This window comes from Lissotriton vulgaris, chromosome 3_2 (assembly GCF_964263255.1).
Source record: "Lissotriton vulgaris chromosome 3_2, aLisVul1.2, whole genome shotgun sequence".
Classification (NCBI taxonomy): Eukaryota; Metazoa; Chordata; class Amphibia; order Caudata; family Salamandridae; genus Lissotriton; species Lissotriton vulgaris.
Window position 1 is genome coordinate 127,746,394 of NC_141690.1, and position 26,659 is coordinate 127,773,052.

The window sequence follows — 26,659 nt, forward strand, 5'->3', positions numbered from 1 at the left end:
AGACACAAAAGGATGTCTGAATGAAACCGGCAGGGCCAATTCAATGTCTTGCGGCCAGAAAAGGCTCTGCCAATATTATATCTCATCAGACCAAAGAACAGGAGGCTATGATGTTGATCAAAGTCAAAGTGCAGTTATCCTGTACTCTGCAGAAGGATGCGAAGAAGTGCGAAAATAGCCTCCAAAATTGAATTGGGAGCTGCTGTCTCACGTTTCGCTCTGTTAATATTATCACTCGTGAGGCGCCTTTTCACAAAAGGTGACTGGAGTGTTGATCAAAGTCATAACAGAAATTTGTGGAGTTATGTCGAGAACAAAGGAAAACAATGAGCGCCGTCTCTTCCATTAAAGTTCAATCCATTTCAAACCCAAACACAGTGGAAGGTGGCTTTTCTAAAACGGATCCAAACGTGTTCTACTGCTAAAATACAAATCCCAGAGAGGAGAATAGCCATAAATGAAGATATTTCTTTTTAAAATATACCAATGGAATTTGCAGCTTCTTGTAATCCTATTCAAAAAACATATTTCCAATGAAGCGTGTCATAAATTGACTGCACCACCAAATGCAGCCCACAGATCACTATTTATAAAGAAAGTGAACAATTAATATAATTGTATTGAATACATATTGAGGGCGATATGACATTTTTTGGGCCATAAATCTGCTGTGGAGATTATCTGAGCAATACTCTCAGATTGTTTTAGTGTTGGTATTATTCTAGATCTAAAGGTTACAGGGCCAAATGTACCTCCTGGATATAATTGGTGCACCAATGTTTTGCAATCAGTGTTTTATTTTGCCAACCAATCATCTATGTATTAAATGGTCGGTACTCAAAATAAGGAACCGCAGGGGGATGCGGAACGACCTGGCTCATTATTATTCACTACTCAGGTAGCAATTTGAGACCCTTTCAATTGGCTACAATCACACTGATGGCGACCTGCCAGGGTCAGCAGGCCACCATCCCTGTAATTGTATTCCAATACAGGCCGAGTTTCTTTAAGTAACTGAAGCTGCACTAAAAAAAAAATTATATCTAGAAAACCTCAGTGACAGTTCCTTCTGAGGCTGTTACCCTGATTCCCAAAGATGAAGAGGCTCAAAGGGAACCCTTCCCCTTTATGAATGAGTTACCGTCTCAGACTGGAGGTCAGTAACTAATAGATGGTTTGTAAACTGAATTAGGGTCTCAAACTCTAGATACATGCCATATTGACTCGCAGTTTGCAAAGAACACACCTTACATGCTGCTTCCAAATTGTGATTCGGGATGAGTCTGTAACACAATTTTTCGATTTGGAATAACTTTTCCAAATCACAAAAGTGGTTAGTACATAAGAAAAAAAGGGATTTTTGCAGTTGTAAGCACAGTGACTTGGCAACCACAAAATCCATTCGTTCATTTAGCCCTGTATTCTTTATTATGGGATTCTCTTCTGAGCAAAATTCTTGAATTTTTTTAGGTAATGTGTTACATTTAAGGAACATGTTCTGATCTTTCCCGGGACCATTTCATGGTCCCATTCTATGCTCTGCACAGATGCAGGAGACTACGGGGCTTATCATCAACGGCCAGCGATAATTACTGCTGGTGTGTTTATCGTGCAGAATAATAACGCCGCCTATCGCCGGATTCTATCGACCAGCAACGCGTTTCGCCAAGGCGAAAAAAATCCCTGCAATAGCGGTGATAAGTGGCAGTATCGCAGGATTAGCTGCAATAAGAAAACAGCGATCCTTCAACCATTGGTGATAGGGAGACATGGACTCAGCATGCGGATCCACCTCCCATGTTAAACATGACTAAGTAGAAAAATGATCAGGCGTAAAGAACCGGCGATATAGCCGGTTAGCGCAACTTTTAAAATCGCTAAGCTGGTTAGCGATACCCTTGCTGATAGTGAGAACAAGTGTTAGCGATTAATTTCGGTGTATTTCTCACAGGAATGCCTACCTCGCATCTCATTAGCGATGCGAAGGCACACAGGAAATGGGCGAAGAAGCATGGATTCACGCGTTAGCGTGTCCTTGCTAATAGGGGTTTAAAATTATCGCTGCTTTTTGTCCGGAAATGAACGCTAAAGCTGCGATAATTTTAACTCCGTCCCTTGCTGATATGCCCCTGATTTTTTCCTCAATTACAGCCCACTGCAGTAAGACCAAGATTCACAATGAATTTGCTTTGGGTTTGTGCTCCCTTTTTACCTAAAATCTGACTCAAAGTGTTTTTTTTATTTCAGAAAGTTTTATTGAATATTTCAGTACAGCAGCTTGGATACATTGCATGTGCGGATGGGAGTACATCTGAACAGGAGTAGGGTCAGAAGGACAATTATGGCAGACACACCTTAGAAGGATTGACCATGGTAGTTACTGTACATTCAGATGTGACCGTGGATCTTGCAGATAACACAGCATATTCAAGAGGCTTTATTGAGTCGGTGATCAAAGAGGAAGAGAAGAGAGGAGAGAGAGAATAGAATTGTAGAAGATGATTAGAGAGAAAGAACAAGAGAAAGAGAAGAAGAAGAAGAGAAGAAGAGCGCCACAATGGAGCACCACTGTTCTGGTCTCAAAGTGTTGTGCTAGTATTTACAATTCAGAACAAATTGTATTTTGTGTTGGTTTGTAATAAGGTCTGGGTGAAATTTTAATAACTCTGGAGTAATCGGAGTCATTTGTATAATTTTGCGTTACTCTTCTTGAAACTACCCAAAATCTACGTGTAATTTTGAGAAACTTGTGGCAAAAATACCATGTGCTAGAGCACAGGAACAGGAACAGTGAGTGAGCAGCCACTAGATTTCCTGTTCCGAAAGGGTGCATTTTGCAATATAGAGATAGTGCTATATGCAACGTTCTGCTCCTTGCATAATTCCAAATAATGTTGCATACGTTTGCTGTAATTTTATGTAATTACACAACAGAAAATTATGCAAGTTAAGCCCAGGACTGAAAATTTCCAACCAAAAGTAACACAAGGCTGCACAATGTGCTGCCTTGCATTATTTTGTACCAGGAGATCGCTCCATTGATTGTGCATATGCATTCCTATGTAAACACCCATTATATGATGTATAGAGTACATAGCTAATCATGGAGCGTCTCACCACTAAGCAGACTAACTGACCCATCACAGCAAAGACTAGCCTACTGATCCGCTGAGTGAATCAACCACATTTTCAGATTGTACTTAAAACAGTGCTCATCTCTCATTGCCCGTAGGCTCGAAGGGAGGGCATTCCAAGCTGTGGCAGAATAGTGGGAAAACGAAGTACCGCCCCATCTTTTTCTCTTGATTTGTTGAAACACTGCAAGTTCGGCGGCAGAGAAGTGAAGGGTTCTAGCAGGATGATACCAAATGCAAAGGAACAGTCCGATAAAAGGATCTATGTGCCAAAATGAGACTTTAAATTGAATCCCCTCTTGATCGGAAGCAAGTGAAGCTTCATAAGGTGATGGCGAACATGTGTCCGTCCCTCTGGGGATTTTCAAATAAAGCTGTGCAGCAACATTCTGAACCAGCTGAAGTCTCCTCAGTTGGCATGGTCGGAGGCCACAGTAAAGAGAGTTGGAATAGTTGAGTAGGGAGGTAAAGAGGGCATAAATAACTGTCTTCTGGATCTCAAGCAGAAGGAGATACAGAAATGTCTGTATACAGTTGTACCTGGCTCTGTATATACTATGCCAAAGTAAGGTATAGTGTGGAAGAGTCCAGTGAAATCTAATACCTTACTCTCGATATGTGGTAGCATGGGCGAGCAGTAAGGCTTTATTTGAGTGTAGTTTTAAGCATTTATTGTACACACTCAGGCAAGAAATAATGTCACACACTCAAAGACTGAACTTAGACAAATTGTTTGTAACAGAAATATTTCTTTAGTTGTATTTTATTTTTAGAACCAAGCAGGACTTGGTACAGGTAACTAGAGTTGTACTTTTCAATACATGTTGTTCAAAATAAGCAGCTGGATGAAATTAATTTTGTTACAGGTTTGTAAAATATTAAAGACAATACTTTGTGATTACATTTCAGATTACTCTTGAAAGTACTTTTAAAATTACGTTTTATACTCAGTTTGAAATGCCTAGATATCACTCTGGGACATTTTCTAGACAAAGGTAAGTAAAACAGTTTTGCATTAAAACACAGTTGCTTAGGTATCCATACAAATTCAACTAAAAACTTTAAACATTTTCAGAGGAATCCTGTCAATGCATTCCTATGGAGATAAATGAGGTTATCGGTTTGCAGGTAGGCAATCGGCCTTTGGGGTTGAGTGTCTGGGGTTAGAACAAGGGTTCCCCCAGGGTCAAGGATGCACCCAAAGAGCAACCTCAGCGGCACAAGGATGGCCAAGTGCAGAGTGATGAGGCCCAATGTTAGCCTATGGGGCTAGGATGCAGTCGGTTGGTGGCAGCTGCCGAGAAAGCCACAGGGTTGGGGCAGCATATCTCCTAGGGTTAAGCTCAGGGCAAAGGGGGATAAGAGGTAGCAAACAAGGTGTACCTTGTGCATGTGGGTGCAGGGTGCTGATTTGGCATTCGGTGCCCTGTTGGTTTCAATTGGAGTTCTCAGTCGGAACAGACACTGCAGGTTCAGATAGGGAGGCTTCCTGGAAGTGACCACCAGTTGGGGAGTAAGTTGGGATGACAGGAGTTTGCCTGGAAACCGTTGGTTGGGCCATCCAAGGCCATAGGCTGTTGAAGTGCAGGGGTGTCTTTAGGTGTTGGGTTTCCTAACCAGCTCTGGTCGAGGTCGGGGAATCCTCCAGATAGGGGCTACAGGTGGTGTTGGGAGGCTTGAGGTAGGTCAGGGATCACCATATCCCAAGTCAGGTTCACTGGGGGGACCTCCTTGTGGTATTGGGCCACTTAAACTAGCCTGGTTTTTTAGATAGTCTGGTGCTCACAGGAGAGAAAGCCTTTGTAGTGAAGGCTGGACAGGTCCTCTGTGCTCTGGAGGGTGCTGGCTGCAGGATGTGCTGGTATTCTGCTGGAGCAGGTCGAGGTCAGGACAGGTGGGAAGGGCAGGGGCCAAGGCAGTTGGTGTCCTCCTCTTCTTCCTTCAGCATGGGTCTTTGGTCCTTCTTCTTCTTGCTTGCTTGTTTGAGCAGGCAAGGTTCAGGGTTGCCCCTTAATAATAAAGTTGGGGGCATTTCAGGTAGGTACAGGTTGTGAACAATGGGTCCCTTACATGGGGTGTGTACACCCCCTATTATGCTATCCTCCAGTGGAAGGGGGCATAAGCCTCTCTCTGGTTTGCTGGGTCTCCTGATTTTGAAGATGGTGTGGACTGAGAGTTGTGCTTCGCCCCAACTCCTTCACCTAATGGGTGGAGTTGGAAAAGCTGGGCAGACCTTTCCTAGTTTGGTTTTCCCACTGATTTCCCCTCTAAAAGTAGGGGTTAGAACATGTGGGGGCCAGTTGCTGGAAGCTGCACATGGCTGGGTAGCTCACAAAGGTGGCAAGCCTTTGATGCTTCCCCTTCGTGGACCCTGCCCATCCTGGGGAGGATGCTTGGCACCTCTGGATGTGCTTTGTTTCAGGACCCCCCAATGGGAGACTCTTGGCCCAAGGGTCCAGAACCATGTCTGGGGTGACAGCTCGTGAGCAGCCATTTAGCCAGGACACTAGAGTTAGGTTGTTATTCAGGGGGCATCTCTAAGATGCCCTCTGAGTGTACTTGGCATCAAATCCCACATTGGTATCAGTGTGGGTTTAACCACATCGCTGCTGCACATTTTCCCCTCCGGTGCTGAAGGTTTCAGATTTACATCATTTCATGACGAGCTCAGCTCGTCATCAGCACAGCTCCACTGTGCCTCATGACGAGCTGAGCTCGTCATGAGCATGGAAAGGGTTAATGGGCTGAGAAGTTTGATATCAAACCTTCCAGAAATCATGTAAAGCCATTATGGCACTGTGGAGTTCTGTATGACAAAATCCCTGGCCATATTCCTTATGGTTTTACTGCACTTACAAATGTCTAAGAATGGACTTAAACGCTTTACGGGTACAGGGCTCATGTACCTGTACCCTCACCAGTGGTATAGTGCACCCAGCTAGAGGGGTATCTTACCTATACCACAGGCAGTGGGTTGTGGGCATGGCACAGAGATTTGTGTGCCATGTTGACTCTTCCCTTTTCTGTGCACCAAAACACACAGCCTGCAAGGGCAGTGTGTGTTAAGGTTCAGGACATCTCAGGGTGTCACAATATGTACTGCAGTCCTTAGAGGCCTTCCCTGGTCACAGTACCCTTGATTCCCATGGTACCTTTTACAAGGGACTTACATGTGGCCAGAGAGGTGCCAATTGGAAGTGCAAAGGTACAGTTTTAGGGAAAGACCACAGGTCCTGTGCACCATCAGGCAAAGAGCATCAACATCACGCAAAAAGTGGGGGGCAACCATGCAAAAAGGGACACTTTCCTAAAACATTTTAAAAGTCCAAAGCAGGAGCCCACCACACCTGTCACCTGGGAGCCTATGCTGTATGATTATAAAACGTTCCTCCCAAACTGTGCATTGTAGTAGCCGGGGCTGGCAGAGGTAGGACATGACTGGGCCAGCATTCACCATCCCAAGAGGGGGGAGAGCCAAATGAAAGGATCTCTGTTTTATTGGCATTAAACTGTGGTGTACTGAGCTGCATCCAATGGAAAATGACAGTCAGACAGGTCTTAAAGCTTCTGAAAAAACGAATTGGATCAACTGGTATGTGCTACAACATTGAATTCCAACAGATGTCAAGCAAATAACCAGAAAATGCTGGAATATGATTTCAACATTGGATCCATGAAAAGAAATACCTATATACGCACTGAAACGCAACAAATTTTTGTAAAACATATTGGTTCATTCCAACACGGAAAGACAAACTTCAGAGCAATTTCAGAAGCCTTCTAGAATTACCACCTACACCTGGTCACCATAAAAGTGGGAATTGTGGTGAGTGAGATTTTGCTATTGAGGGTGCTGATTTTACGGATCACTGAAATAATATCGAGGGACAAAATATCGACTTGCCAAAATATCGTGGACAAAATATCGACAGTCAAAATATCGAGTTTGTATCTACAAACAGGTAAGTACAAAAATATCGAGTACAAAATATCGTTAACAATAATATAGATGTAAAAAATATCGACTTTATTAAAAACAGTGTTAAATTAAATTAATATTACATTTTAATTACTAAAATATACTTAAAAATACTTAAATTAAATTATAATAATTAAATAATAAATGAAAATAATAAAAATAATTTTTACAATCTTATTTGTTGACCCTGAACCCTAAAAATACCCCTTTACCCAAAAACCCAAAACTGACCCTGAACCTTAAAAATACCCCTTTACCCAAAAACCCAAAACTGACCCTGAACCCTAAAAATACCCCTTTACCCAAAAACTGAAAACTGACCCTGAACCCTAAAAATGCCCCTTTACCCAAAAACTGAAAACTGACCCTGAACCCTAAAAATACCCCTTTACCCAAGAACTGAAAACTGACCCTGAACCCTAAAAATAGCCCTTTACCCATGAACTGAAAACTGACCCTGAACCCTAAAAATACCCCTTTACCCATGAACTGAAAACTGACCCAGAACCCTAAAAATACCCCTTTACCCTAAAACTGAAAACTGACCCTGAACCCTAAAAATGCCCCTTTACCCAAAAACTGAAAACTGACCCTGAACCCCAAAAATACCCCTTTACCCTAAAACTGAAAACTGACCCTGAACCCTAAAAATGCTCCTTTACCCAAAATGTATCAATATTATTTAATTACCAATTAATTATTAATTAACAATAACAATAAAGTAAATATATTAGCACATTAGCTGTAATTATTTTAATAATTAATATTATTTTTTCCCAATTAATTACTTAAAAATAACACAAAATTATATATATTAACAATTTACTCTAATTAATGTAATTAACTAATTACAATTAATTAATTACCAATTAATTACTAATACAAAATATGTTCAAAATTATATTAATTAATTGACTAATTAATATGTATTAATTATCAATTAATTATTAATTATTAATTAAAAATATTAACAAACATATATTAATTAATTAATTATTATTAAATTACTTTCCACCCTATTCCCCTATAAACCCACAACCCGCTACAGAATTACATTACGCAATTATCATAAAAACAAAATTCATTTAATAAAATATTTTATAACATTAAGACACACTTTTCACACATATTATTACATAAAAATACACTATAAAATATTATATATTATTAAAAATTCGATATTTTTGCTATCTATATTTTATACAGTCGATATTACTTCACTTACCTGAAAAACGATATTTTTGTAGTCGATATTATGTCCAGTCGATATTTTGTCCAGTCTATATTTAAAACTCGATATTATGTCCAGTCGATATTTTGGAGTTGATATTTTGTCTGTACACCTGATTTTACATATAATTGCCAGGTAGGTCGCTCCCCCACTACAGAGCTCCACCTGTGTTTCCTGCTCGCCGCTGCTGTTGCTGGTAAACTCGCATTCTGCCCCTTTGTCTCTGTGCCCCAATTTTGCTTCTGTACCCCTTGTCTTTTGTCCCCAGTTTTTTGTGCCCTGTTTCTTTGCTTCTCTGCCCCTGTCTTTCGTGCCCCATTTTTCTCTTCTGTACCTCACTGTCTGCTGTGCCACGTTTTTGCTTCTCTGCCCTTTGTCTTGTGCCCCGTTTCTCTCCTCTGTGACCCATTGTCTTTTCTGCCCCGCTTTTGCTCCTCTGCCCTTTGTATTTTGTGCCCCGTCTTTTTTCTTTTTTCTTCTGTGCCCCATCGTCCAGATTCCTGCTGCTGTGTCCCCTGTCGGCCCGCTCCCCTCCCGCCTCCCAGCTGCTCCTCCCTCCCACCTCCTCATTTATGGTGGCTGCTGCGCTGCTGTGCAGCGGACGCACACAGCTGGCCCACCGATGGGGCGCCGAAGGCGCACCTAAGGCAAGCCCGTCTGCGCCCATCCACGCCTGGACCGCGCCCAGTGCCAGAACCCCTGGTCCTTGCGCACCCCACACCCACCACGACCGCCACCGCTATGAGACAAGCACACTCCACGCAGGCAACCCCAGATGGACTAACACCTGCTTCAATGCCTCCTCAAAACACACACCCGGTCCCTTCACCTGCCGGAGCTGCAGCTACATCAGTCTCAGAGCCACCGTAGCACCAGCCAAGAAGAACCTCAACCACCTCCGATGCATCCTACTGAACATCTACTCCGCATGGAAACACGCTGTTGACTCTGGCACCTGTGCGATACATCATCCCCGGACGCCGCCTTCCTAACAGAGACATGGATGAACAACTCCTTTGCACCCGACATCGCCATAGCCATCCCAGACGGCTATAAGATCATCCGCAGAGACCGCACCAACGGAGGAGGAGGCGGAGGAATTGCCATCGTCCACAAGAACACCATCAGCGTCTCGACCAGCATCGACAACACTCTCGGAACTGCCGAATACATGCACTTCCAAATCCACACGGACCCGAACACCACCCTCAGAGGCACACTCATCTACAGACCCCCCGGACCCCAACCCCAGTTCAACGACTCCATCGCCAACTTCATTAATTTAGCACGCACGCTCTGACCTCCACCGACTACATCCTTCTCGGAGACCTGAACTTTCAGCTGGAAAACAACAACGACAGCAACTCCACCACTCTGATCGATAACCTCGCCAACCTCTGACTAAGACAGCTCGTCATAACACCGGCCACACACTAGAACCCGTCTTCTTCTCAACATCCCACATCTCCTTCAGCCACACCACTGAACTCCTTTGGACCGACCACTGCTGCATCCACTTCACCTTCCAGAAACCCACCACACACCCCGGCACCAAACAGATCCCACGCCGCTTCTGGAATAAAGTTACCGAAGACCAACTATAGACAAACCTCGCTCTCAGCCCCACCACCGACCCCTCCAACACCGAAGCCCACAACCTCAGACGACGGATAGATGACTGCGCGAACACCCTAGCACCGCTGAAAAAACTCACCTACAGAGACACCAGCAAGAGAGCCAGCTGGTTTACCTCAGACCTCCTTGCATCCAAGAGTACCTGCCGGAAACTAGAGAAAAAGTGGCACAGCGAAAAGACACCGGACAGTCACGCACCACACAAAGACGCCATCTGCAACCACCATCACCTCATCAGGTCCGCCAAGAGCATCTACTTCAAAGACCGCCTCGACAACAACACACACAACAGAAAGGAGCTCTTCAACTTAGTGAAGTAACTCTCCAACCCCAGCTCCAACACCAACGACATCCCGCCGCCGTATTCCTTGTGCGACTCCCTTGCACTTTCTTCCACCGCAGACAACACCCAGACAGCCCCAACAGGCACCAACAAACAAGTCTCGCCGCACACTGTCGACCACGACCCCCTGACAGCGTGGACCAACGTGAACACCGATGACACCATCAAGACCATGAGCACTATCCACTCCGGCTCCCCCGTTAGATCTTTTCCTGCACCACATCTTCAACAAAGCCAGCAGCTATATTACACCCCACCTGCGCGACGTCATCAATCTCTCCTTCGAGACCGCGACCTTCCCTGAGAGCTGGAAGCATGCCGAGATCAACGCCCAACTCAAAAAACCCAAAGCGGACCCAAGGGACCACAAGAACTTCCGGCCCATCTCGTCAACAGACAGCTAACCTGATACCTCGAAGAAAACAACATCCTGGACCCGTCCCAGTCAGGGTTCCGCAGCAATCACAGCACAGAGATCGCCCTCATCGCGGCCACTGAAGACATCAGTACCCTGCTGGACAATAGCGAGACTGCAGCCCTCATCCTGCTTGACCTCTACGCCGCCTTCGACACAGTCTGCCACCGTACTCTACGCGCATGCCTCCATGACGCAGGGATCCAAGACAAGGCCCTGGAATATACCACCTCCTTCCTCTCCGGTAGAACACAGAGAATCCGCCTCCCTCATTCCTCCAAGATCATCTGCGGCGTACCCAAGGGCGCATCCCTCAGTCCGACACTGTTCAATATTTACATGGCGCCGCTTGCACTCGTCACCCAACAGCACAACCTCAATATAATCTCCTATGTCGACGACACTCAACGGATCCTCTCCCTCACCAAGGACCCCCTCACCACCAAATCCAACCTCCATGAAGGCATGAAGGCTGTCGCTGATTGGATGAACAGCAGCCGACTAATACTGAACACGGACAAGACAGAGGTCCTCATCATCGGCTCCAACCCATCAGCTTGGGGCGACTCCTGGTGGCCGACGGCACTGGGGGCGACCCCGACACCCACCGACCACGGACGCAACCTGGGAGTCATCCTTGACTCAACGCTCTCCATGACCAAGCAAGTCAATGCCGTCTCCTCCTCCTGCTTCAACACCCTCCGCATGCTCCGCAGGATCTACAGGTGGATCCCGACAGATATTAGAAGAACAGTCACCCAGGTACTCGTCAGCAGCAAACTCGACAACGGAAACACCCTCTACGCAGGAGCCACAGCCAAGCTCATCAAATGACTACAACGCATTCAAAACACCTCTGCATGCCTCATCCTTGACGTACCACGCCACAGCCACCTGAGAAGCCTGCATTGGCTCCCAGTCGACAGGAGAATCTCCTTCAAACTCCTCATCCACGCACACAAGGCACTCCACAAGACCGGCCCAGCCTACCTCAACAGACAACTCCTCTTCTACATCCCCAACCGCCAGCTCCGCTCCGTCAACCTCTCCCTCGCCACCATCCCGCGCATCTGAAGAACAACCACTGGCGGCAGATCCTTCTCCCACCTCGCCGCCAAGACCTGGAACACCCTTCCACTCAGCCTACGACAGACCTAAGACCTGGTGACCTTCAGGAGCCTACTCAAGACCTAGCTGTTCGACCAGTAGCAGCCCCCCCCCCCACTCACCCCCCAGCGCCTTGAGACTTCACGGGTAAATAGTGCGCTCTATAAATTCTTTGATTGATTGATTGATACTTTGATTTAAAAAAATGAATTCAATAAATGCAGCTCACAAAATGTGATGAATTGTATCCTTTGTCCCTTTCCAAAAGCATACATTTGAAAAACCTCACAGGAAGTACAAAATTGCATTATCCAGCATAAATCACAGATTAGGTGCTGCTCTATGTCAGCCCCTCAAGTACAGCACTTCCTTCAAAGCAGTCATGCAATCATGGAATTGGAATTAACTGAGTTGTGATACTTTCAAGTGAATCCCGGTGGAGATATAACGCTACTTCTCCAGGAAGCCTTCATGATAATGAAACTGAAGACAGCTTAAACTGGATGAAATTAGATGTCTGAGATTGGCTATGTCTTCTAAGACTAGTGGGTTCTGCTTTTTCATTGAAGCTCTGCACCGTTCTACACCAATGGAGGTCCCATGAGACTTTTGCAATAGTGCCAATATACATATAGGGCCAGATGTAGGTAGGCATTTACCGGTCGGTAACGGCCGAATTCGGCCGTTACCGACCGGTAAATGCAATCTGAGATGTAGGGCCCTGTATTTTACCGAATCGGTAAATTTACCGAATCGGTAAAGTTACCGAATCGGTAAAATACTGAATCGGTATTTTTACCGATTCGGTAAATTTGATATGTAGGTGGGACTCTTCTGAGTCCCACAACCCTTACCGAATCGGTATTTTACCATCAAATATATTTGATGGTAAAATACCGATTCCGGTGTGCATGCACATGTGTTGCTGCACACCTGTGCCATATGACAGGCAGACCTGCCCTTAGGGCAGGTATGCCTGCCACATGGCCCCCGAACCTTTTTTGGGGGTGCTAGAGGGTGTCAAAGTGACACCCCCTGCACCCTTGTCAAAATCGGTATTTACCGATTCGGTAAATACCGACCGGTAATGCCCCATTCATTCCTATGGGTTTCAAAGCCCATAGGAATGAATGGGGCATTACCGGTCGGTATTTACCGAATCGGTAAATACAGATATTTACCAATTCGGTAAAAGGAACATCTGGATGTTCCTACATATCCACCCCTTAGATTTACCGATTTTTAATTACCGAATCGGTAAAATTCGGTAATTAAAAATCGGTAAATCTAATTTACCTACATCGGGCCCTTAGTCATTTGATTTGTTAACAATACACTTTTTAATTACTAAAGACTATGGGGCAGATTCACAAGAAATTGATGGATCTGTAGAGATGTGTCAGCTTCCCTACACCAGCCAGCAAAACCCTTACGCCATCATGGATGCACCGTATTCCCAATACGGTGCACCATGGTGCAAGGATTGATAGATACGTTAGAAATTCTGACACATCTGACGCATTTTGGAACTGTGTCGCAAGCACGATGCAACTCCTGCAATGAATGGGGAGGCCTATGCTCACTACACTACGTCACTCCTTATGCCTGCTGAAAGCAGGCATAAGGTTTTGATGCAGTGGCATCCTAGAAGTGGTGCAGTGAAATCTTGTAGATTTCACTGCGTCACTTTTACGATGCTTTAATGCACAGGAATGCTCACCCTCCACACATTATACCTGATGCAGGTATAATTTGACGCAGGGCTTCACATTGTAACGCATTTCCCTAGATGTGTCACGTTGCAAATTGGCTGCATTTTATATGCTGCCGCTGAGTCACAAAAGTGACTATTCGGCCATGCAAAAGTGTTGCAGGGGGCTTGTAAATCTGCTCCTATGTTTCTGTTCAAACATGATTTGGCAGAAGTTTGATTTTTGACACAGGTGATGCTGGGAGTTGTAGTTCATACCATTATTGTGTTAAGCAATAAGCTTCTGCTATGCTTATTGCTTAAGGGAATAATGGTATGAACTACAACTCCTAGCATCACCTGTGTTAAAAATCAAACTTCTGCCAAATCACGTTTTTTATTGCTGTGCGTTACACTCCAAGGGGGAGTAGGAGATATGCAAGTCAATTGCTGAGCATAATAAGGCATCATGACTGATACTAAGCATGAGCCAAGTGCGGACCAGCGCAGACAGGCTTGCCTTAGGCGTGCCCACTGCGCACATCAGTGAATCGGATTGCCTTATATGGGGTATGGACATTCCCTTAGCCAAGAACTAGACCGCTGCTTGCCAGTAAAAATGGCAGCTACATTGTCACACACCACCCGCCCCTTCTGAATCAATAAAGCGATGAGTGCATGTTAAAATGCTGGAAAGCAGCCCCCCTACATCAAACAAAATAAAGTGCTAGCAAAATAAATGTGAAACTTTGGAGGAGCACACACTCCACACTTTATATTTCTGATTGTAAAATGCTAACTAAAAGACAAACGGACTAAAACTTGTCAAATTCAGAATCAGATTCTAGTAGTAAATAACTTTTAAAATTTGAGGCGTCAAGAAACAACATAGCAACAGACAAATTTAGCAGCAATGGCCCACTAGTCTACTAGTGATCACCGCATCGGATCATCTTTAATGGGGCATCCCCTTAACCAGGAACTAGACCGCTGCCTGCTAGTAACAAGCATTGGCATAGCCAATAGGTCTCGCCTTTCTGACGTTATAAGTGTTCAGTTATCCAGCACAAATTCCTTGGTGCAACAACATCAACTGTTGCATGGTTAAACATTTATAAGGTCCCAAAGGCGAGACCTATTGGCTATGCCAATGCTTGTTTAGCACTGCGCTAGGGTCAACTTTTGGCCCAAAAATTATTTTGCACCTAAAATTTGATAGACGCTTTTTTAAACCTTTGCATCTTGTACCACTCCTTTAAAGCACCTGTGCTGTATTCCACGATTGGCTTCATCACATTGATGTACTGCAACAAAGAGGATTTACTCACTGGGCTGTGTCAGTCCATCCATATCAAAAATTTCCTTAGCACTTCATCAGATATAAATGCAAGAATAGTAATAAAATGCTTTCTTTTTGGTTTAGAATTCTTGTATGCAAAAAGAACAACTGATGGACAGAATGTTGAGCAATGTTAAGCATTCACCCCAGTACAGCGATCTGGGCCTAAATCCATTGTTTTTTGCTCTCCATGCCATTCCAATTTAAAACCAGCCATATGCAAATCAGTTTAACCCTGCTCCTCATGGGAACAGTCCAGCCCGAACTGCCAGGCCAGGTCCTTCCTGGGACCGGTTTGGGGATATCACCCCTCATCAGCCAGGCTAACTTCACTCCAGCGGCATAGAGAGCACGGGAGCCACCACGTCTCGGCATACACGTTCTACTCGGGGTGACAAATGCAAAAAGAACAATTGATGGACCAAATGCTAAAACCATCGTTTTTTTGCCCCCGTGCCATTTGTGTGTCTTTTGTCTATAATTATTGTATGGCGATGGAGCTCAAGGGGTGACTCCAGTTTCACAATATAAAAGTGTTTATGGCAATTATGGAATCTTTGAAACATTCTTGATTTCATTTGTCAATGCTGTGAACGTCGCACACTGATATTTTATTTACAGTCTGGTGATGCGTGAAGTATGCTGGGACCGCCCCCAGCACTCGACTGGTGGCCGATGAGGCTGGCGCATGGGCCTCCCACATTCAGACCTAAACATACCATATCAGAGGCTGGCTGGATAATGAAGAGATGGGGGGGGGGGGGCTTCACAAATAGTGAAGAAGGGCAGTGACGTAAGCAGAGGTTGAGAAATGCGAACAGAGGAACTCAGCAGCAACACAACTAAACAAAACCTCTGTTGACTGGGTCAGCCGGTAATCCATCTGAAGGCCATGGGCAAGAGTCACACAGGCCCACCCTGCATACATCTGCGTATCCCAGGCGCCCAGAAAAGGGGGGGGGGGTTCTAGCATGGGCCCCTGTGTCGTGTCACCATCATATGACCCCAAGGGCCGCACTTCAAATTAGGGAACATAAAGGCATTATGATCACCGTCTCTACCTGATATTGTCACAAGACATTGTGCAGGCGAGCTATTAGGTGTCTGCATTCACGCCCAAGCGGAATCGGACACAATTGAAGGACTGTCAGCAGAGAACGGTGACCATGGGGGCGCAGGGACAAGAAAAGGGGTGGAAGGGCTTCAACTACAGACAAGAGACTGGAAACACACAATGCAAGAAGAGATCGGATTGATGAAGAGGAGGGTTAAAAATCGAAGTCCAATTGTAGCTCTTAGGAATTAAGAAAGAAGTGGAAATATAGGATACGATGGTGGTTATGTCTGTCAATTACTTCAAATGGCCATCTGTAGTAGAGGGAATCTCGGCGATTGGTCGCAAGTTCATGAGTTTCTTTTTTGCACTTATTCAGGCCCAAAACTCTCCCTGTTTAATAATAGTTTAAAGTTGTAATGCTGTGTTATTAGCACTTAAATCAAGTGTCCTTATGTCGATCGCAGCCGGGTGAGAGTCTGGGGGGAGGGGAGAGGTGATTCGGAACCTTTGAAAAGTAGGAAAGCACATAATTCTGTGCTGAACAGCTAAGCAACCATTTCCCTTCCGTTCCTCAGAAACTCGCAGTATTGCTGACAATGAGAGGATGCAGATTTTGGATGTAACTGCTGTACCTGTGCATCCTGTCCCTGCCTTACACAACCTTCCTGGAGGCGGGGTCACAGCGGGTCTGGCAGTGGTGTCCCTAGAAAGGATTTATAAATGGTGCACACCAAGACCTCTATATAAAGCTGGCTGGTGGGGGGGGGGAGGGGGGAGGGAGGATTGGGGGGGGGCGGGGGGCACCTATAATGGACAAACACGATGAGTGCCCCTTGGGTGTGTATCTGATTGTCATAAACAGACATAGCTATCGTTTTAATTCTTATTATGAGCCATATGTATAGAACTACCTGATGTGGATATGTGGGCTAGACAGCTGGTGTAAAGGTGCGGTGTAACTTGCAGGTCACAGGCTCCAAGCCTAGGGGCCAATCAACATTTCATCCTTTCACAGTCGATAAAAGGAGGACCCATTTTGCTGGGTAACGGTAGCTCACTGGGTAACGGTAGCTCACTGTGAAAACACTGTAAAAGTGGAAATACATTCGAAAGGAATATTGATCACCCCAATAATATAGTCCTTATTTCTACATTTCATTACATCTAAAACGCTAGCAGTCAGCCAAGTACATAACTACTGGGGTCAAAGGTCGGAGGCCACGCATGTTCTACCACTTACCTTCCGGGCCATGGGGTGACCCAGGGGGAGCAGGGCACGAGCCGGTCTCCCCCTGGGCTGTTCGCATGGTGAGACCGGCCGCACAGGTGGGGCAGGGGACAATCAGGGCAGCCGGCGCGTGGCGGGCGAAGTTATTTAGCAGGGCGGGCGGGGCGGGAAAACCACTGTGCCCCCGGGAGGCGGGAGGTGCGGAGGAGTTTTTGTCCCACCCACCCTTCCCTCTTTTCTTCGTTTGTTTCATTTTTTGTGCAGAGTCCATTTTTCCTTGGCCACTCCCAGGGGTTTATTGTCCTTGCTTTCGTGCCACGATAAGACAGGTTTTTTCTTTAGCCATTTTTCTGTAGGCGGAATTTTTCTGGGGGGTGGGCAGCCTTGAGCGGGGTTGTCCATCTCAAAGGGGGGAGGTGGGGTATACAGTCACAGGGGAAAGGACATGAGAATGAGGGGGAGTTATGAACGGGGGTCAGTTCTTCTGGGTTTGTTGGGGGGGTCAACATTTCGGGGGTTGTAGATAGTTTGGTATAAGCTTGAAGATTGGATTGATCATAAATTGGCTAAATGCGTTTTTGAGAAAATAAATGGCACCTGTCTTAATAAAGTGGCCTTAATTGTAAACTAAAGAACTTGTGGTCCGTGAGTCATTGTGCGAGCTCCCCCAACCTGCCCCACCCAAAACACCTGAGCCGCGAGCCCTCCCACCAACCTGCAGACAAACATCTTTCATGAAAACAGCATCACTTTCTCCTCTAATGGGGAGGGCCGCAGCTGTGGCGGCTGCTTATACCTACAGGGGCCTTCTCTCGGGCAACACCGCACGCCATGCCTGATGTAATTAGCTTCCTTCCACTCTCTTTCCCCACTTCAAGTCCTCTCGCCGGCTCCGAGGCTTAGGGAAGCAATAGTGAGCGCCCGAGCCCTCGGCCGGGGAGTCTCCCTCACGAAGGCCGCAGCTGGGAGCGCCTTATTGTTCCCTTCCTTCCTGGAATGTCCTCCAGCCATTACAAAGCCGAAACATGAAGATCTCATCCCTGCCTGATGTTTAGGTGTGGAAAACACAGCTACAGCCGGGCTGCATGGCAATAAGCCCCCGGTTCCCACAGATTATCGCATGGAAACCTTCAAAGGGCTTCCGTTTTTATCTGCCCGTTGCCACTGCTAATAACTGAGGAAGATACTGCTAGTTAGGGGATTATGTCGCTTAAATTGTCCATCAAATACATGAATATTGCGAGTGGAGGGTGCCTACTCTAGTGACAGCAGGTTCCCATTATTTGTATATGCAAAGCAAACTTGTCTTGGGTATTGCCGTGCCAGGCCCCTGCTGCCTGGGAGCTGACCCTCAAACTGGAGCCTGTGGGTAAGTGCCAATTCCTGAATTCTCAGGGAGACAAAGTGGCATTGCCTGCCAGCAGGTGAGAACACAACAAACATTGGCCGCACGTGCGCCTCGCGCTTAAAGTAAAAAAAAAAAAACAAGTCCTGGAGTTGTGTGTGTGCGCATGCGCGCTAGAAGAAGGGGGGAGGAGGGGGGCCTTTGCGATTTACTTGCGGGAACGATAATTGCTACCATATGGCGGCACTCGCTCCCGCAAGTACATCGCCTCACGTGCATGCATTGCCACTGAAGGCAATGGAACGCGTGCACGTGTTTGGCTAAAAAGCCATGGCGATCGGAAAAGGTATTTTTGCCTATGTAGCGCATGCGCGTTGCGTAGGCAAGAACTAAAAATGGTAGCTACTTTGCCATACACCACCCGCCCCTTCCAAATCAAAAACGTGATGACTGCAAGTTAAAACGCTAGAAAGCAGCTCCCCCACATCAACAAATAAAATAAATTGAGAACGAAAGAAATGTGTAACTTTGGCAGAGGACGCCTCCCCACTTTTTACCTCAGATCTTAAAATGTAAAATATGACACAAGAGGATTAAGACTGGTGGTCAAATTAGTCCCAGTGGTACCGCTATATACCGCTATATAGACGACGTCTGGCTCCTGTGGCAGGGGAGCCAGGTCGAGCTATTGGCTTTCCATGAATGGAACGCCAGACACAAAGACATAACATTTTCCATCAATCATAGTAACAGTAGAATGACATTTTTGGATGTGAAACTTACATGCATCCAAGGGCAATTGAAAACATCCCTATACAAAAAAGCTACCGATAAAAACACCATTTTGCACCATAGAAGCGCCCACCCAAGGAATCTAAAAGCAAATCTTCCGTATGGGCAGCTTTCACATATAAGAAGGAATTGCTCAGATTTGAGTGACTATGAAGAGCATGCCCGCAAATTTTGTAATGAAATGAAACAGAGAAGTTACCCCAAAAAACTCTTGAAACATTCTTTTAAAAGAGCACGTTTTACACCTCGTGAATGCCTCCTCCAAGTCAAAAAGAAACCAGAGCTAGAGAGACTGGTGTGTGTAACGACCTATGGTCCAGACACACACAAAATGAGGCAGGCTGTTCTCAAAAATTGGCATCTTCTGGAGAATTTAGAATGCCCCTATCCACAACCAATTTTTGCCTACAAAAAGAACAAGAGTATAGGACAACAAATCACCAGGGCGGACGTTGCATTACCAAAAAAGAAAAGCGATCTAGTCGCACAATGGAACTTGAAACCAATTGAGGGCCACCACAAATGTGGGAATTGAGTGGCCTGTGCCAGTACCATTGAAGGGAAGGAGTTTTGCCATTCGGGCATTAAATGGAAACATCTTGAATTTTCAAACTGCAAAACTAAAAATGTAGTCTATGTGCTATTGTGCCCCTGCAGGATGATATATATTGGCAAGACAAGCCAACAAGTCAACTTACAAATCAGCCAACATAGATCGCACATCAAAAAGAAAGTAATGACAACACCAATGGTTGATCATTATGTGACAAAAGGATATGACGAGAATGATCTCAAATGGTCCATTTTGTTCACAATGAACCAAACGAACCGTTCCTCTGATGTAGAGCAATTGCTGTTACAGAAAGAGGCATATCTTATTTTGAAATTTAACAGCACACAGACAGGGCTGAATAACCTATCTGAGATAGCAAGACTGTAAAACACAGAAAATGCCAGATAAGGTAACCTGTCCACAAAAGGCGGAATTTAAATACCGCTGCTGAGTTGGTTTTTATCTACGCGCTTTGGGACCCACCAGGGCCATCAGTCTGCAAAGACAATCATAATACATTCTGTCCCCCCAGAACACGTTCCTGTCTCTCACGAAGTGCCTTGTCCGTTAGTACATCCTTTTTAAAAAAATTACCTTGTGCTAAAGAATTACTCTCTCTCCCCTAAAATCTCCCAATAAAATGAGAAATTATTACTATGTGTCCCAGAATTAAAAAGCTTGACTTTAGGTAAATTGTTTTGAGGTAAAAACGATTTATTACCGTTGTAACATAAAATTTCACAATATAATGACGCTCGTGTGACTCTTTAAATCCATATGATTCGAGTTACCGCGCGGTTCCGCAAGCCTGTCCACGAATCAGAGACTACATGTCCCACCATTTCACCAGGGAATTTTTTGAAAAACCATTTATTATTTTTTCTAGTAAAAATTATTGTAGCAAGAAAATCCACAATACATAATGACGCCCGCATGGTCGAATGAAAGTGACTCCTCAAATCTACACGCTTTTGGTCATTGTGTTGTTGCCCTTCTACGAATTAGAAACTACATGTCCCACAATTCCATCATGGGACTTTTTGAAAATAAAGTAAGCAAATGAGCGACCAGCCGCCATCTTGATTTCATCAGGATCAAGGCTGTAGCAACATTGGAGTAAAAGGTAACTTCCGTGCTTGAATTCGGAGATTACCCGCATGTACAGTAGAGCGAGTATTTTGAGATAGACTCTCTAAACAATCATTGTCGCCCCAATAGGGTCCGCTTGCTCGAATTACCCGAAGTTCATAAGAATCAGCAAAGCGATACAGGTACGACCTCTGACATATATAAAAGCGGCTGAGTATAACTATAACCAGCGTCTGTGTAAAAAAGTTACAAATGTTGCCCTGGGTTTCTCGTTGAAAGAGCTATTTGCGAAGCAGAACACTGGGATTGATACATAGTTGTGAAGCACCAAGGAAAATAATCTACATTGGTTACAAGCATTGAACCAAAGGTATGTTAGACATTGGGTCCTCTTTGTTCAAGATACCTTTCATGTCTTTGAATTGTTTCAAATAAATCGACTTCATGAATAACTAACAATAGTCATTTCCCTTGATAGATTGGAGAAATAGAAACGGGAGATTTTGTGTATTACTTGAAAAGCAGTCTCACATATACGGTACAAACGCATGATCTATCGCTTTTTTGATACAAAGAAATGATTTCCTACAGCCCCTCATTTCTAACAGCAACCTGGTAGGATGATCTTCACAGAAGTAGATACAATTTAATGGAAATTAGTTGCACTATAATAGAGAAGTGCCTGTATTGTTGTAAATAAAACTTTATTGTTTTCTTTGCATCTTATACAGATAAATGACAAAGGCCTGAGGAGATTCCAGGAACTGGTTTCCTGGCATCGAAAGGCGTCGGCAAATTTAAAGGAGTTAAAACTAAGCAATAGCTGGTTCAAAGACTGCTTCATTTATTGATTACACTCATTTTCTTGACTTTGTCCTTTATTTTTTGGAATTAAATATACATGAATATATAATGCTCTGTTTTGTCAAAAAGTTTTTTTTTGTTGGGATGTATGATGTTAAAAATCCATTTGATTTAGCGTCCACATGTATTGTTGTATTTATGTCTGTAAATTGTATTGTATATATGAATATACAGTTATCCTAATGTTTGCAATAATGATCTTATAAAAAGTCTTAAAAAAGAAAATATAAACAGATGGTATAAATAAAAATACCTGGTCAAACTAAAGAAGCTATTTTTTGGCCGTCACAAGTAAGACAGTGTATTAAGAAGGGTGGTGTAGGCGCTTTGTGTGTTTCTTGCTTTAAAAAAGGTCCAGCCGACCCCAATGTCCACACGGGCCTAACTCCTTAGTTTCACAAAGTCGACAATGGTGTCGCAGAATTGTGGTCAGGTCCGGGTGGTCTGTAGACAAGGGTGCCTCTTAGGGTGGTCTTGGGGTCTGTGTGGATCTGGAAGTGTATGTGTTTGGCAGTGCTGATAGTATTGTCGGTGTTTGTGACCCTGATGGTCTTCTTGTCGACGATGGCGATTCCTCCTCTGATCGTTGGTGCGGTCTCTGCGGGCGATCTTGTATCCATCTGGGATGGCTATGGCGATGTCTGGAGAGAAGGCTTCGTTCATCTAGGTCTCGGTCAGGAAGGCGAGTTCTGGTGATGCTGTGTCGAGTAGGTCCCAGAGCTCGACTGCATGTTTGCGTGCGGAGCGGGTGTTGATCAGGATGCATCTTGTGTTCTGTCGTAGCGGAAGTCTCTGGGTCTTTGATGCAGGAGAAGCTGCAGTTCTGGCAGGTGAAAGGACTGTGGATGTGCTTCGAGGTGGCCCTGCAGCAGGTGGGGGTCCGTACTGGGTTGAGAGCGATGAGGGTGCTGGCGTCGTTTCAGAGGCGGTCTTTGGGGTTGGTGAGGGGGCCAGTGCTCCTGGCACTGGGCGCAGTCCAGGCGCAGATAGGCGCAGATGGGCTTGCTGTTGGAGCGCCTTCGGTGGGTCCGCAGTCGCCATTTTAAGGGGAGGTGGGAGGGAGGAGCAGCTGGGAGGTGGGAGGCCTGTGGCAGGGGGCAGTGAATGGGCACGGGGCGGGGCCGTAGAGCCAGCAGTGGCGGGAACAGTCAATCAATCAATCATGCAATGAGTGCGCTACTCACCCGCTAGGTTCTCAAGGCGCTGGGGGGAAGGGGAGTAGCTCTGCTCGAACAGCCAGGTCTTGAGCTGTTTCCTGAAGGCGAGATGATCCTGGGTCAGCCGTAGGTGGATGGGGAGGGAGTTCCATGTCTTGGCTGCTAGGTAGGAGAAGGATCTTCCTCCGGCGGTGGATCTGCGAATACGTGGGACGGTGGCGAGGGCGAGGCTGGCGGATCGGAGCTGGCGAGTGGGTGTGAAGATTGTGAGGCAGCTTTTGAGGTACTTGGGGCCCATTTCGTGGAGAGCCTTGTGTGTGTGGGTGAAGAGTCTGAACGTGTTTGTTGACAGGGAGCCAGTGCAGGTATTTTAGATGGGCAGAGATGTGGCTGTGACGGGGGATGTCCAGGATGAGTCGTGCAGAGGCGTTCTGGATCCGCTGGAGTCTTTTCTGGAGTTTGGCTGTGGTTCCGGCGTAGAGGGTGTTCCCGTAGTCCAGTCGGCTGGTGACGAGGACCTTGGTGACCGTTTTACTGGTTTCGGTGGGGATCCACCGGAAGATCTTTCGGAGCATACGCAGGGTGTTAAAGCAGGACGACGAGACAGCGTTGACTTGCTTGGACATCATGAGGGAGGAGTCCAGGATGAAGCCCAGGTTGCGAGCATGGTCCGTTGGCTTGGGGCGGTGCCCAGGGCAGGGGGCCACCAGGAGTCGTTCCAGGCAGAGGAAGAAGGTCCCAGGATGAGGACTTCCATTTTGTCTGAGTTCAGTTTCAGACGGGCTGAGTTTCATCCATTCCGCGACGTCTTTCATTCCTCCCTGGAGGCTGGCTCTGGCGGTGGTGGGTTCGTTGGTGAGGGAGAGAATCAGCTGGGTATCGTCAGCGTAGGAGATGATGTTTAGGTTGTGTTGGCGTGCGATGGCTGCGAGGGGGCAAATGTATACGTTGAAGAGGGTGGGGCTGAGCTAGGATCCTTGCGGAACGCCACAGATGACTTCAGTGGCTGCGGAGCGGAACGGGGGGAGGCGGACTCTCTGGGTTCTTCCGGCGAGGAACGAGATGATCCACTCCAAGGCCGTTCCTTGGATTCCGGTGTTGCTGAGGCGTGATCAGGGTGTGGTAACATACGGTGTCGAAGGCTGCTGAGAGGTCCAGGAGGATGAGTGCTGCTGTTTCCCCGTTGTCGAGCAGGGACCTGATGTCGTCAGTAGCTGCGATGAGGGTGGTCTCGGTGCTGTGGTTTGCTCAGAAACTGGGCTGCGAGGGGTCGAGGGATCCGTTTGTCTCGAGGAAGGTGGAGAGTTGTTTGTTGACAGTCTTCTCGATGACTTTGGCAGGAAAAGGGAGGAGTGAGATGGGGCGGAAGTTCTTGAGGTCCATGGGGTCCGCGGTGGGTTTCTTCAAGAGGGCGCAGAGCTCGGCGTGTTTCCAGCTCTCCGGGAAGGTGGCCGATGCGAAGGAGCTGTTAATGATGTGTCGGAGTTGGGGTGCGATGATGGAGTCGGCCTTGTTGAATATGTGGTGTGGACAGGGGTTGGTGGGGGAGCCGGAGTAGATGGTGTTCATCGTGCACGTGGTGTCTTCGGTGCTGACCGGGGTCCAGTTGCAGAGGGTGGTGGTGGGGGGCACTGGTTCGGTGGTTGGGTGCGCGGTCTGTGCGCCAAAGCTGTTGTGTATGTCGGCGATCTTGCGGTGAAAGAACAAGGAGAGTGAGTCGCAGAGGTCTTGCGAGGGTGTGATGTTGTTGCAGGCACTGGGGTTGGAGAGCTCTTTGACGATGTTGAAGAGTTCCTTGCTGGTGTGGGTGTTGTTGTCCAGACGTTCTTTGAATGCTGTCCTTTTGGTGGTGCGGATCAGCTGGTGGTGTATGCGGGTGGCGTTCTTCAGTGGGGAATAGGCACAAGGGATCGAGGCCACATAAGAGTAGCAAGGTCACACAAGAGGGGGAACAACAAAATGGTCAAGGGCACAGAGGATCACAGGGCACAAACACTGAGAGCGCTGGTGGAGCTGCAGCGGGGGGAAGCAACCTACCTGGCAAGGTCAAGGGTCACTCTACTCACTGCGCAGCGGCCGCCATTTTAAGGGGAGGTGGGAGGGAGGAGCAGCTGGGAGGCGGGAGACGGGTGGCAGGGGGCAGCGAATGGGCACGGGGGTGGGCAGTAGGGGTCACAGGGGCAGCAGTGGCGGGAACAGTGGGGAATGGGCATGGGAGAGCGAGGCCACACAAAAGGAGCAAGGTCGCACAAGAGGGGGAACAACAAAATGCTCAAGGGCACAGAGGATCACAGGGCACAAACTTTGAGAGCGCTGGTGGAGCTGTAGCGGGGGGAGCGACCTACCTGGCAAGGTCAAGGGTCGCTCACCTCACCGCGCAGTGGCTGCCATTTTAAGGGGAGATGAGAGGGAGGAGCAGCTGGGAGGGGGGTGGCAGAGGGCACCGAATGGGCATGGGGTGGGCCGTAGAGGCAGCAAGGGCGGGAACAATGGGGAATGGGCACGGGGGAGCGAGGCCACACAAGAGGAGCAAGATCATACAAGAGGGGGAGCAACAAAATGGTCAAGGGCACAAACACTGAGAGCGCTGGTGGAGCTGCAGTGGGGGGAGCGACCTACCTGGCAAGGTCAAGGGTCGCTCTCCTCACCGCACAGCAGCCGCCATTTTAAGCGGAGGTGGGAGGGAGGAGCAGCTAGGAGGCGGGAGATGGGTGGCAGGGGGCAGCGAATGGGCGCGGGGGCGGGCAGAAGTGGTCGCAGGGGCAGCAGTGGCGGGAACAGTGGGGAATGGGCATGGGGGAGCGAGGCCACACAAGAGGAGCAAAATCACACAAGAGGGGGAGCAACAAAATGGTCAAGGGCACAGAGGATCACAGGGCATAAATGTTGAGAGCGCTGGTGGAGCTGCAGCGGGGGGAGCGACCTACCTGGCAAGGTCAAGGGTTGCTCACCTCACCTCACCGCGCAGTGGCTGCCATTTTAAGGGGAGATGAAAGGGAGAGCAGCTGGGAGGCGGGTGGCAGGGGGCAGCGAATGGGCACGGGGGCAGGGACACAGGGGCAGCAGCGGCGGGAACAGTGGGGAATGGGCACAGGGGAGCGAGGCTACACAAGAGGAGCAAGGTCACACAAGAGCGGGAACAACAAAATGGTCAAGGGCACAGAGGATCAAAGGCCGGCATAAGAAGGCTGTGTCATCATAATCCCAACAGCGGAGCCAAGGCTGACTTTGCTGTCATTAAGGGATTGTGAGGCTTTCCGATGTACTGGAGCCTGGAAGTGCATTGGAATCCTGCCGCGGGTTTCCCTCCGACCGCCATTGTACGATGAAGGGTGAAAAGCCTCCTAAAGCTAGTTGGAGGCTTTCCGCCTGACATCATGATCGGGCCCATTGCCCTTAACTATGATAACTTATTATAGTTGAGTTCTGTGACACAATGCCTGCTGCCAGAGCCCTCAGCCAATGACAAACGCAGAAGCTATAGGCATCGTTAAAAATGCATTTTCAAAAAAAGTGAAAAGCAGAAAGAACATATTTATAGCAATTGCTATATTTTCTGAAGGCTTTAGATAATTATAAAAAAGACGAAATCTCACTAATCATTTTGAGCTACAGCACTTTTAAAACTGATTCGTACTAACCTGATTTAAAGATCTTTTCCCAACAAATATCAAATTCTTTATTTGGCAGAAACTGCCATA